The sequence below is a fragment of the Panicum virgatum genome, chromosome 5N (genome assembly GCF_016808335.1).
Source record: "Panicum virgatum strain AP13 chromosome 5N, P.virgatum_v5, whole genome shotgun sequence".
Lineage (NCBI taxonomy): Eukaryota > Viridiplantae > Streptophyta > Magnoliopsida > Poales > Poaceae > Panicum > Panicum virgatum.
Window position 1 is genome coordinate 1,370,043 of NC_053149.1, and position 14,312 is coordinate 1,384,354.

At 49.9% G+C, this 14,312-nt stretch overlaps 1 pseudogene across 1 annotated transcript; it reads right to left on the bottom strand.

The window, feature by feature from the left end:
- Nucleotides 1-1,924: 1,924 nt before the first annotated feature.
- Nucleotides 1,925-13,528, bottom strand: LOC120672298 (annotated as a pseudogene). Its single transcript, XR_005674051.1, has 4 exons — nucleotides 13,147-13,528; nucleotides 11,037-11,197; nucleotides 5,110-5,179; nucleotides 1,925-4,773 (listed from the first exon to the last, which is right to left on the bottom strand). The product of XR_005674051.1 is annotated as a protein PAT1 homolog (transcript).
- Between the last annotated feature and the right edge of the window lie 784 nt (nucleotides 13,529-14,312).

The window sequence follows — 14,312 nt, forward strand, 5'->3', positions numbered from 1 at the left end:
ACAAAGGCACACATATATCCAAGTTGTTGAAGCACTCACAAAGAGTATTGTTTCTCGGCAATCAAGTCTCTTCCGAAGACACTAAATCTACAGTTACCTTGATCCCGGATTCCACTAAGGAGCTTCTCCACTTAGGAAGGGGGTCTCCACGTCCTCCGCACAAAGCTTGTCGTCGCCGCTACACACCAAGCCGGTGGGTCAAAGACGTGCCGGCGAGTCACCAAGACTCCAAGGATGGCCGGCTCACCGAGATACATTTTTGTTCACTCAAAAACCAGGACACAAGGCACACAACCTTACTCACTCACTCACTCAAGAGCTAAACTAGTGCTAAACCTAAAATGTGATCAATTCTCTCTTTGGTTGGTTTGGAGATGTTCTTCAATGAGTTTATGGTCTCTCTGAACTCCAGCAAGCTTCAAATGATCGGGGAAACCCATATATATAGCCCTCAAAGTTAACTAGCCATTTTAGAACCGTTAAACTTTTTCTGCGCGGGACGTCGGATAATCCGACCTTGTAGCGTCGGATCATCCGGTCACTCACAGACTAGGGTAGTCGTTGGGTCTTCAAATTTCTGATGCAGCATGGGTCGGATGCTCCGATGCGTTACTCCGACGGGCGTCGGATCATCCGGTCCTTAGGACTTTTCTTCTTCTGCGCCTGCAAGCACGTCACAATTACTCCGATGTCTTTGTCCGTCTGGGCGTCGGATAATCCGGTCCTTAAGAGTGCGCCTTGATTCCCCAAACATGCTCTCTGGTACACGATCCGATGATTAGCCGACGCTCTTCACTTGCACGAGTCGGATCATCCGGTGCTTCTTGGTTTTCTTCAACTGAGACGCTGCAACTTGCACCGATGCTCCTGCGTCGGTTTATCCGGTGGCGACCGGATACTTCGATGACCCAACACCGGTTCATCCGATGCTACTTGTTTGAAGTTAAACTTCATCGCAACGGCCACTGATCATTTGCTCCTGGCCACGTCGGATTATCCGCCTTCTTTGATGTGTTTATCCGACCTGAGTGGTTCGGATAATCCGAACCCACTGAGTTTTGCAGAACTCGTTCAATTTAGTGTTTCTTTAAGTTCTTTCTTCGTGTTTTGCTTTGCTAGGGCTTTTTACTTCATTCTAGGGATCTGATGAGATATACTTAACACACACGTTAGTTCTATTAATTGCGTTGTCATACGATCACCAAAATTACTTGAAATGGGCTAAATGGAGCCATGTTCGTTGCAACTACAGAAGAATCTGAACAGTGGCAGGGTGCAGCGTATCAAACATTCAAACCTCGAATCCAAACAAGAATTTTATATTGAACGTCATCTTGCCCAAAAAAAGCACAATTTAGCAGCCACTCCTTGTACGATATCGGCAGTGCGGTATCCAGTGCTTCCTCCCCAAAATTTCTCTTTCCAAGTTACTGTATCGAGCAGCTGTTGAACAATTCACACCTTCGCCTTGTTCGGCTGGCTGGATGGCTGGCTGATTTGGCGTGAGAGAAAAATACTGTTGTGGCTGGCTGAATCTCCCAGCCGAACAAGACGCTTGTTTAGTTGCAAAGTTTAAAATTCCAAAAAAAAATTCCGCCACTTGCATGAAAAATTAAATCTAGACAAAATAAAAAACACATTGTACAGTTTGCCTGTAAATCGCGAGACGAATCTAATGAACCTAATTAAACCGCAACCAGATGTTAAATTGTTACAGTAATGCTACAGTAAACAACCTCTAATGATGTATTAATTAGACTCGTTAGATTCGTCTCGCGATTTACAAACGAGTTCTGTAATTTATTTTATGATTAGTCTATGTTTAGTACTTCAAATGTAGAAAGATACCCTTTCAAAAATTTTACACAGCGCAACTAAACAAAAAAAAGCCTCAGTTTCTGCGACCGCTAAAAAAAGTGCCATACATAGCAATTCTCAGTTTCCCAGAAGCAGAGCATCAAGATGTCATACAGAGCTTATTGATGTGTTAGAACCCAGAACCACCGGAACCAAATTCAATGAGCTCATTACAAACTCGACAGCTTCATAAGCTAATGTATTCACTTACACGAATATACGAGGGGAAAAACAACAATCTTGAGATGGCTACAGAACCAAAAGACCAATTTCCAAGCATTGGCAAGTGTACAGGTTATCCCAACAATGGGTTATGGGTTTTGGCATGAGCATATTATATTCCAAAGTGAAAGAAGAATCTTGCATGCCTCTAACAACTATTGCAAACGAAAACAACTACACCTTGAAACACTTCCTTGTGATGGACATTGCCTTCAAGGAAAGACCTGTACAGCTGCTAACCTAGAAATAGCAGTTGTTCAGTTCCCTCCCATGGCCATGGGCAACAAAACACAGCCCTGTCCAGAAGGGAAGCACCCTGCTAATTCAACTGGTGGTGTGATACAACAATGCAGAGAAAATACTGTAGCTTAAGGGAGTAATCAATTCAAACCTTGGACATACATCCATATTACCAGGATGCCCCAAGCTCAGATGTAGCTTGTGCTTCTTACGTACGTGTCATATCTCCAGCCTGGTCTATCTTCTGGTGGGGCAGGCGCAAGGAATGTTCAATTCATTGGGCGTTTATACCATAGAAGAAAACCCATATCTAATGCTTCAACTTATCTCTGCTGACCACCTTAACTTGGGACTGTTTCAGATGCCATGGTTCGACCAGGAGCCCTTTGAGAACTATGGCCAGTGACCGGCACTGTCCGTTGGGCAAACTCAAGTAATAGTGCACGCTGTTGCTCATCTGTATGAGGAAGACTGGCACGCAGAAGCTCAATTGGCAGCTCCCTTCTTATCGCTGTTGCAGTGTGTGTTGTATGAACTAGGCTGTCAAATTTACCTATGCAGTACTTTGTAAGCAGCCCAAAGAAAGCATTAAACGATGCCTGCCATAGGGCTCTGTTGTAATTTGATGCAGGAAGCTGCTCGGTGAGAAGCTCTGTTGCCCTATCCAGGACAGACTTTATGATGACGGTGGCACCATCGCCAGCAGTGTATCCAAGGGGTCGAAGAGGTGGATGCTCTGACGAGCATACAATTGCTGCAAGACAAGCACTGAGGCCACTTAAGTCCATCCCACGTATGCATGCAGCTACAGCATTGGCTAGCTTAGTTACTGTCTGTGCTGAGCCATCATCAGAGGGCAAATTGCCAAACACAAACCTCAGATGCCGGAACACTGCCATACAAGCTATCCGTGCAAGATCACTACCGGGAACCATGAGGTTGATATAGCGTGAAAGTAGCTTCCGACCCTTGGGTAGAGAAACAATGCGAAGAAATACCAAATCATCATTTGCTGACAAATGTCTATTCTTATTTGCACCTAGTGGATCAACCAACTGCAGTGATTCTGCCAGCTGACCAAGCAGAGTCTGCCTTCTGTTTCTAAGTTGCAAACCACCATCTTGCTGCTGGCTAAACTGAAGCAAGCGATCAATATCATCTATATCAAGTAGTAAGGAGAGGCCATCCTCAATTGTGATCCTAGCAGCTAGCATAGGTTCCTGATCAAGAGACTTTGAAACAAGAGTGCTATCCTCAGTTGTAGAAGCTGGTTCAACATCAAGAAGTGGACGTGGCCTCCGGATGGAAGAAAATGGCAGCCTCCCAAGGGCATCGACCTTTAGGTATGCATGCGGCTCATCCTTACTGCGTGCACGAGAAGATGGATCCAATATCAAGGTGGGACAGAAGTGGTGCTTCAACCTTGCATCCACAGATCTTCTGGCCAGACAAGCTTGATGGTAATAATCAATTAATCATCAATGTATGGATCATTTATGTGAGTGGCAGCATGCTGTATTCTTGAAATGTTTTCAAGTTCTTCAGTGGACATATACTTGGATCTAAACCGTGGCCTCCCATTAGGCCATTACCCATCCTCATAATACCAAATTCAGAGCCTTGGAGAGCAAAATGGTGACCTTGCCTTCCATGGTGCAATGATGATCTTGCCCTTGGATCGCTGAACTCAGGCACCCCAAAATTATCAAACCTATTCATCATCTGTGGTGGATGCTGGAGCCTGGAGGCCAAACATATGTGCTTGAGTTCTTGATAAGTGTTGCGGAGATTGCTGAGCTGGGAGCATGCCATGCTGTTTGCGCATCGGCAGCATTTGAGGGGGCATGAATGCATTAGGACGTTGTAGATGGTTCGGCACCGAATTCGGCACGATACTGACAATTTCCCCATGAATCTGTCCATTATTCAGCATAAGATTTTTTGGTCCACTGCTGTTTGTTGAGAAGCCTGTTGAAACCATATGACCCAGGTTTCCACCAAAGGGCTCTGGAGGTGGCCCTCCATGAGGAAACTGGGAGAACGGGTCATCACTTTGGGCAGACATATGCATCTGAAATTCATTGCGAGATGACATGTTCATCTGATGCGCTTGCCCAAGCAATGAATTGGGTGGTCCACCAGGCGGATTGTGTGAATTGTATGGTGCATTTGGAGCAGGAATGGCTTCAGCAGGATTGTATTGAGGTTCATTGTGTGGGTATGAGGATGTCCTGTGCAAAGGAGATGGCCTTGGTCCAAGAACAGGTTCATTGTGTTGTTCCTGTTGCTGAGGGGATGAGGATGTCCTGTGTAATCTGGAATCAGCAAAGCGAGAAGAATGATGTTGTGGAGGCCACCAGTCATTGCTATCGTGCCCTTGCCTTGCATCTAGCACATATTGATTGGGCCAGGGTGGGGATTCAAATTCTGGAGTCCAGTTAGCAGCAGCAGAACCTACCAGTGTGATAAAATATCACATTAGAACAAAGAAAATGGGCGTGCAGATATAGCAGTTCAACTGCCTACAACACACGACATTATTACAAGAAAGAAGAGTTTCTTCTCATGCTAATATCTCTGTATAAAAAGTTAAATAGAAGGAAGTTTCCCTGGAGTTTATGAGGACAGACATACCATAATAAACATATACAAGAAAATTGGTGAAGTATTATGTAAAGATATTCAAATATTTTCCTTGGTAAGAAAAAAATAAATGGAGTTCCTGATTGAAGTATTATTGAAACAAAGCAAAGAATTATATGGATTATAAACCAGAAGGGAACAACTTGCTTTCTCTTGAAAAAGAAGTATCCAGGCTATTTATTCCAATATGGTTCGGTAGGTTGACATCTCTTCTCAGCTGAAAGGGAAATGCACATAAAATCAAATAACAATGGTACAGTATACTGATAATATAAGACACTTTCAATGAAAGGTTTTTAGGGCAGGAGAACATATGCATGCAATTTACTATTACATATAATAACAGTCAAGCAGGTAAATCCAGAACATGCAACCCATATGAGATGGATATTCTACAGTAGTTCTATGATTCTTTTGTTTGTGCCATCATTCTGTATACATATTATATTATTAGAAGAACCTGAAGCAGTAAGCATATCGATTGTTTGAGCATATTCCATATAGCAAAATCAACAAGAAAGGCAGAGAGTAAAAAATGCAACAATGGAAGTATTTTTCCTTTTCATTACAATTTCATTAGAACTTCAAAGAGCACTTGTACACCAGGTTAATCATTAAGGGGCACATTGGATGCTATGTTTCAGATAACTTATAACAACTTTCATGTTTCAAGGTAGGTAAAGCAGAATTTCATATTGCACATTTTGCTTGAATCTGTGATCCATCCTTACAAGATTCATGTTCTGAACTAACAAACTTTTATTTGCAATCTTCTGAAAACACTTGGTTCTCTTTCCGACGTAAAATGCTTATGACTAGAACTGCACCTTACTGTTGGAGTATATTGAGCCCATGTGTATAGAGGCACATCTAGAGGCCCATGTATAGGTAATATATATACCCACCCTTTTAGGGTTGGAGGAATACAAGCCATTATTCTCTCCAACATGGTATCATTTGCTTAGGTCTTTTCTCCTCCCATGGCAGCCGCCGCCGCCGCCATGGCTGGCCGGCCGCCGGCGCTGCACCTCCCTTCCCTCTCCTTCTCTGCAGCGTGGATCCCGACTGCCGTGTCCTCCTCTGCCCCCGGCGCCGCCGCGTTGACCTTCTTTCCAGCCGCCGGCGCCGCGTCCTCTGCTCTGCTGGCCGCCGGCGCCGCGTCCTCTGCTCTGCTGGCCGCCGGCGCTGCGTCCTCTGCTCTGCTCTGCTGGACGCTGGATCTGCTGCCGCCGCCGCCGCATGGCGCGCTGCTCCGTCGGCCGGGGCCCCCGCCCCCGCCGCGGGCGCGGCCGCCGCGGATGCAGTCGCTGCAACCTCCGCCGGCCCTGGATCTCTCGCCGCGCAGTGGACGCCGCAGCCCCAGCATGCAGCCGCTGTGGAGGCCGTCGGGGACCCCTTCCTGGCGGCTGGTATCCTGGGCGCCGCGCAGGACGAGCACCCGCCGCAGCCCCAACATGCAGCGGCCTTCCAGGCCGCCCCTGCTCTGCTCCAAGGCGGGGCTGCCCAGGCCGCCCCGGCTGCCCCTGCTGCAGCCGCTGCTGCCCGCGAACTTCAAGGCCCGTGCCGCTGCGGCCTGGCGTGCCCCGCGACGCGAGCTCGACGCGCTTGCTGCCATCGAGTATGCTGCTGCGGTTCGCTGCACGAGTCCAGAGTTTACGGATGCCGCGCAGGCCGCCGTCGTGCCCGCCGCGCAGGCCGCCATCGCGCCCGCCGCGCTCGCCGTGCACGCGCACGCCGCGCGGGCCGCGGCCTCCCTCGCCGCCGCGCACACAGTGCCGCCCGCCGCCCCCGGCGCGTCGCTGTCCCAGGGCGCCGCCGCCGCACCGGCCGCCGGATCCACCTTCCCCGAGGCCCCGGGGATCCACCCGACTCTGGCCCCTAGTGGTGGTGCTCGGGGCACTCCTCCCACTCCTGCTCCTAGCCCTGGAGGCATGCCCTGGCCATCCTTCAGCGCCCCATGGCCAGGGTGCATCCCGATGTGGCCGGTTCAGGGTCGGGGGGGGGGGGGGCTCGTCCTCAGCCCCAGCCGGCGCTGTTCTGTACCCCACCCGCTCCACCCAGCCAGCAGCCGACCTGGCCTGGGGGTGGGACCAGGTCGCACTGGCGCCGTCCTTCAGTGCCATGGGGCGGACGCCGCCGGTCAGCACTGAGTGGATCGCCGACTCGGGTGCCTCCTTCCACACCACCCCACATGCCGGTATCCTCTCTTCTGTCCGACCCCCACACCCCTCTTGTCCTTCTTCCATCATGGTTGGTGACGGGTCTTGCCTTCCTGTCACCACCGTGGGTTCTGCTTCTGGCTCCTTTCGTCTTCCCAATGTCCTTGTTGCTCCTCAGATGGTTCATAACCTTCTTTCCATTCGTCAATTTACAGCTGACAATTCTTGTTCCATCGAGTTTGATTCTTCTGGTCTCACTGTAAAGGATTCGGCCTCCCGGCGTCTGCTACTCCGGTGTGACAGCACGGGGCCCCTTTACACCCTTCGCCTTCCTTCTTCCGCTGCACCACTCTCGCCTTCTTCTTCGCCCTGGCCGTCTTGGCCTACCGCTTTTGCCGCGACGCCGTCTTCCACCACTTGGCACCGCCGTCTTGGTCACCCTGGCCGCGACGTTCTGGCTCAGCTCAGTCGTAGTACCGATGTTCCTGGTACTAGGGTTCCTGCTAAGCCCCTCTGCCATGCGTGCCAGCTCGGTCGTCATGTTCGGCTCCCTTTTTCTTCTTCGCATGCGACGCATGCATTTGATCTTGTTCACTGTGATCTGTGGACCTCTCCTGTACTTAGCCTTTCTGGCTATAAGTACTATCTGGTGGTGGTCGATGACTTCTCGCACTACTCTTGGACGTTTCCTTTGCGCGCCAAGTCTCAGACCTTCCCCACCCTCCTACACTTTTTTGCCTGGGTGTCCACTCAGTTCGGCCTCACCGTTAAGGCCGTCCAGTGTGACAACGGGCAGAAGTTCGATAACTCCACCTCCCGTTCCTTCTTCCTTTCTCGGGGTGTTCAGCTGCGTATGTCTTGTCCGTATACCTCTCCTCAGAACGGCAAGGCTGAGCGGTTGATTCGCACGACGAACGACGTCGTGCGCACCCTTCTGATCCAGGCCTCTCTGCCCCCGCGCTTCTGGGCGGAGAGCCTCCACACCGCCATCTACCTGCTCAACCGGCTTCCGTCCACTACTTCTCCTGCTCCCTCTCCACCCTACGCTCTTTTCGGTACCCCTCCTCGCTACGACCACCTTCGGGTCTTCGAGTGTGCGTGTTACCCTAACACCACCGCCACTGCTCCTCACAAGCTGGCGCCCCGCTCGACTCGTTGTGTGTTCCTGGGTTACTCCCCTGACCACAAGGGGTACCGATGCTTTGACCTCACCTCTCGCCGCGTCCTGATCTCCCGACATGTCGTCTTTGACGAGTCGGATTTCCCCTACTCCACCTCCTCCACACCTTCTCCTGACCACGAGCTGGAGTCTTTGTTTCCGACTGACCCGGTGGTTCAGCCACCGTTACCTATCTGTCCTTTTCCTACAGGTTTTCCCGGCGCACCGGCACCGCTTCCGGTGATCCCTGCTGCGCCGAGCGCGGCCCCGGTGCCCGCGGTCGCGCCACGCGCGGCCCCCGGACCTCCGGTCGTGCCACGCGCCGACCTGTTGTCTCCCGCTGCGCCACGCACGGCCCCGGTGCCTCCCGCTGCACCTGCGCGGTACGCTCAGCCGGTGCAGATGTACCGGCGTCGGTCGGCGTCGACACCGGCGCCGCATCCTGCTCCGGAGGCTCCTGCGACGCCTACACCGGAGCCGTCGCCGCCGCCGCCGCCTCCGGCTCCCTCTCGAGCCGAGCCGGAGGTGTATCACCCGCCAGTCATCCATCGGGATCCTCGGCATATTCATCCCATGGTGACTCGGTGGATGGCGTCTCAGGCCGCGACTCTCTCCGCCACTGAGGGTGAGCCGCGGGTCTCTCCGGTACCCTCCTCTGTCCGCGACGCCTTGGCGGATCCTCACTGGCGTCGCGCGATGGAAGAGGAGTACGCGGCTCTTCTTGCCAACCAGACGTGGGACCTCGTGCCGCGTCCGTCTGGTTGCAATGTGGTGACTGGCAAGTGGATCTGGACGCATAAGCGTCGGGCTGATGGCACACTGGAGCGATACAAGGCTCGCTGGGTTCTCCGGGGGCTCACTCAGTGCCCTGGTGTGGACTATGACGAGACCTTCAACCCAGTGGTGAAGCCCGCTACGGTGCGCACGGTCCTCTCACTTGCGCTCTCGCGCTCCTGGCCTGTGCACCAGCTGGACGTGAAGAATGCGTTTCTTCACGGCACTCTCTCAGAGACTGTCTACTGCTCTCAGCCAGCGGAATTTGTGGACTCGAGTCGTCCGGATATGGTCTGCCGGCTCAACAAGTCTCTCTATGGTCTGAAGCAGGCTCCTCGGGCTTGGTACTCTCGGTTCGCCACGCTCTTGCTGACATTGGGGTTCACCGAGGCCAAGTCCGACACGTCTCTCTTCATTTACCGCCGTGGGGATGAGACTGCATATCTGCTGCTCTATGTCGATGACATTGTGCTCACAGCCTCCAGTCAGCAGCTACTTCAGAGTGTTATCTACTCTCTACAGCAGGAGTTTGCTATGAAGGATCTGGGTCAGCTCCACCACTTCTTGGGCGTCACTGTTGAGCCAAGCCCGTCTGGTCTTCTCCTTCACCAGCGGCAGTACGCACTTGATATTCTGGAGCAGGCTGGGATGACTGATTGCAAGCCCTGCTCCACTCCTGTCGACACTCAGGCGAAGCTGTCTGCTGATCTGGGTGATCCGGTGGCTGATCCTACTGCCTACCGGAGTCTGGCCGGCGCTTTGCAGTACCTCACCTTCACCAGGCCGGACCTCACCTACGCTGTTCAGCAGGTCTGTCTCCGTATGCATGATCCCCGGGAGTCACACCTTGCTGCGCTGAAGCGTCTCCTCCGGTATGTCCGTGGCACTGTGGACCTCGGCCTGGTGCTTCACCGCTCGTCCTCTGCTGAGCTGGTGGTCTACACCGACGCTGACTGGGCTGGCTGCCCGGACACTCGTCGCTCCACTTCCGGCTACGCCGTCTTCCTGGGCGGCAACCTGGTCTCCTGGTCGTCCAAGCGGCAGCCGGTTGTCTCCCGCTCTAGTGCCGAGGCGGAGTACCGGGCTGTCGCTAACGGCGTGACGGAGGCGTCCTGGCTACGATAGCTCTTGGCGGAGCTCCACAGCCCACTCGTCAAGAGCACGCTCGTCTACTGCGACAACGTCAGCGCCGTGTATCTCTCCACCAACCCCGTCCAGCATCAGCGGACGAAGCACGTGGAGATCGACCTACACTTCGTGCGCGACCGAGTCGCAATCGGCGATGTTCGGGTACTCCATGTCCCGACTACCTCCCAGTTTGCTGACATCTTCACCAAAGGACTGCCCTCCTCGACCTTCTCGGAGTTTCGATCCAGCCTCAACGTAGCCGGTGACTAGTTGTGGCTGCGGGGGGGGGGGGGGGGGTATTTGCCCTTTGTACTCTCTTCTTGTCCAGTCTTGAACACCGCTGCGTCGGTAGTTCAGACTGCGGGGGGTGTTAGCTTTCTTGTTGTCCAGTCTTGAACACCGCTGCGCCGGTAGTTCAGACTGCGGGAGGGTGTTGGAGTATATTGAGCCCATATGTATAGAGGCCCATCTAGAGGCCCATGTATATGTATTATATATACCCACCCTTCTAGGGTTGGAGGAATACAAGCCATTATTCTCTCCAACACTTACAAGATTCCTGTTCTGAACTAACAAACTTAAGAGGGCAACAAGAATAAAATAAAAACAAATGCATGCCATACAAGTGTACTCTATTTGCAATCTTCTGAAAATGTTTGGTTTTCTTCCCCTACCATTTTGCTAACAGTATCTTCACAGTGCATTAAAAAATTATCATTTACCAAAATTGTACAAAGGCATAACAGTTATATTCAATATTGGATGTGATACTTATCCAGCATGGAACAAATAGATAAAGGTTGCATACTTGTATTAACTGAACCATTAAATTTCTACGTTCAGAATAGCACTACCTCTAGTACATTTCCTTGAGAAGAAAGTGGGCGCTCTACATCATTGAGTCCAATGAAAGCAGCATCACTGTCATTATCATCTTCCAGTCCACCTAGTTCCACCTCCTCCAGCACATTATTGCCAAAAAAAACATACTGTGATGCATCAAATCTCGTGCCATCTGCATGTGAGGATTTAAATTAAGGTCAACTAACATACTCCCTCCATCCTCATTCCTCAAATGTAGGGCATTCTAGGTTTTTGGAGGCATATTATGGTGGTAGAGAAAAGACGCATGTACCCCTTATTAGTACATTGTTCAGTTAATCAACTGCTTAGTTTTCAGTGCCCGCACCAAAACCAAGGAGATTAGCATGCTTTTTTTTTACTCCCCGGCCCACCACAATTGATTTTTTTTTACAAAACTAGAGTCAAAACCAAGAAGATTAGCATACTCCCTCCGTCCTGAAATGTAGGGTATTCTGGAGTTTTTAGGACAGATTATGGTTGTGTAGAAAAGACTCTCCTACCCCTAATTATTATGCATTGGAACTCTATTTGGATCATTAAATATGTGCTAATTAAGGTAGCATGCCATTTCCCCATGCATCTCCCCCAGATGCATCTTCCATGCATGGTTGCATGCACGTCTTTCTATTGAGAAAGACCCGAAAATGATACAGAATTAAGATGGTTGGGTCTACTTTCAACCTAGAATGCCTTATATTTGAGGACAAATTTTGAGTCCGAGAATGACCTACATTTCAGGACGGAAGGAGTATCTTTTTATCCAAAGTACTCTAGGATGCCTTGCATTTGGGTACAAATTTTGAACCCTCAAATGCCTTACATTTCAGGACGGAGGGTGTAAGGTGCTATGGTACAAGACTAAAATTAGCAGATAACATGTGGAACAATGAGGCATCGGCTATACTCTGGTGCACTATTAGGTTTTGGCGGGACAGGAAGACAGCAAAAGGTTGCACTTCAGAGAAAATTAAATTATCTTGCTTGGTGCTGATAACTGATAATGATAAAAGAGAACAATATGACAGGCAGAATTACTAAGACAACCCACATATTTCAACTCTGAAAAGAAAAGAGAACACTAGGGCTGCATTTGTAGGGTCATGTATTTCTCGTATGAAGATACTTCTGCTTTCTTTTCTTCTTTAAATAAGACAAGGTCAATTTCTATTGCTTGTATCCAACCAGCCAAAAAAGGGCAAATTTTGCTATATATGGATGCATTCACAATAAAAATTTTCTTTTTAAGTTTCAATGTTAAGAGAGACTTTAAAGATTGGGATATCTCTAAGGAGTTAGCTTTGGATAGGAGCGCTTGGAGACTAGCTATCAACGTGCCTGAACCATGGCCTTTGTGTCTTTTGGGTTTCATCCCTAGCCTACCCCAACTCGCTTGGGACAAAAGGCTATGTTGTTGTTGTTGTTGTTGTTGTTGTTGTTGTTGTTGTAAGTTTCAGTGTTAAATTGTGTAAGTAGGATTAACACTTCGTCCAGCAGTAACAGTAGCAAACTAGGTAGTTGTATGTTATGTTGCTCATATGGCTTCGAGTGCCATTACGACCATAAAAGGCTGTGGGTTTAAACTCAATGAGCTCATAGTCTGTCAGAACTCAGCATTTTTATGTTGAAATTAAGTTTGATTCTGTGATGGATTTCAAGCAAATGAATTTGAATCCTATTCTTATCAAACTGATTATTGTGGCAACTAATTATTCACAATATTCAATAACATCAAAATAGTCCATCTTTTACTTCAAAGAAACAGAGCTCCATTTGCACTTATACACTGACACTAACGGTACAACATCAATTTTAGTAAGTTGGTATATACCCACACTTCCACCAGCATACCATATCTATCAACTAGTGCCCAAGTCCAACTTCCATATTTTAGTTCAAAGGGACAAGATCTCCATTTGCTATGCTCTATAAGCCGTAGCACTGTGCATCCACAAATAACCATATGTCCTCAAGGAATTATCAAGAGGCAACATAAAGCTCATTTCATTTTTCCAATTCCCAAGCTTTGTCACGGGCAACAAGAAAACGAGCTTGATCTGCATCTGCTACCCCAATTGCGCAAGTCTCGGTCACAAGATGTACCTGTACTGGAGGGGTTGGCGTTGACAGCAGGTCCCGGCGGCGGCTCCACGACGAAGTGGCCTTGCCGCAAGGGCATGGATCCAGCAGGAGCTTCTCCGGTGGGCGGCATCATCGGTTTGTCGCAACTCAAGAGCCACCAGGCCGCAGCTCAAGGAGTGTGTGTGTGTGTGGGGGGGGGGGGGGGGGGGGGGGCGTCGCGCGTGGTGGGCTTGAGCCCTCGGAGGGCTTGCCTGCGGCAACGGCTGGAGGCTGGAGGAGAGGAGACCGGGCGGGCGCCGCGCGCGGAGGCGCAACGCGTGGGACGGTGGCGCGGTGCGGCCGTGCAGGCAGGCGTGCGACGGGGCCTTACCCTAATCCTACGTTGGGCTGGGCTCGGAGGTGTCTGGACCATGGTTAACCTTACCGGTGGGAACCGGTCCGGTTTGACCGGTAACCGGTCAAACCGGTCCGGACCGGTTCCGGTTCCGACCGGTTCCCAACCGGTCCAAATTCAAATTTTGAATTTGAATTCAAAAAAATGAAAAATTCTTAAAAAATTCCTAAAAATATTTCAAGGTGTGATGAATCTAATGGTGTCAAATTTTCTCAAAAATTCGTTCATTTAGTATGGTTTGCGGAATTTATAAGTTAAATAAAAAAAACGTGCATACGAAAGTATACAAATACAATGTAAAAGTAGTATAAAAAAGAGTTGGAGGGTTCATTTAGACTAAAATATGTTGTACAAACATTTATTTAGTATACTTTGTGGGCATTTGAATTTAAAAAAAAAAGAAAAAAATTTGAATTTGACCTGTACCAGTCAAACCGGCCGGTTACCATCCAAACCGGCCGGTATACCGGCCAAACCGGCCGGTATACCGGTCTAACCGACCGGCATACCGATCGGAACCGGTTGAACGGGGAAGTTTGAATTCAAATTTGAATTCCACCGGTTCCGACCGGTAACCGGCCAAACCGGACCGGTATACCGGAACCGGAGGCCGGCGGTTACCGGTCACCGGTCGGATACGTGAACCCTGGTCTGGACTGCCCGGCATGCTTTTTTTTCCCAACTGAGCTTCACGGGTAAAAAGGACATGAAAACGGTGGGGAACAACATGAAACTTTTTAGAATCTTTTCTCGCTCCTCTTTTTTTTCTTAATTACACACGAGTACAATTAAG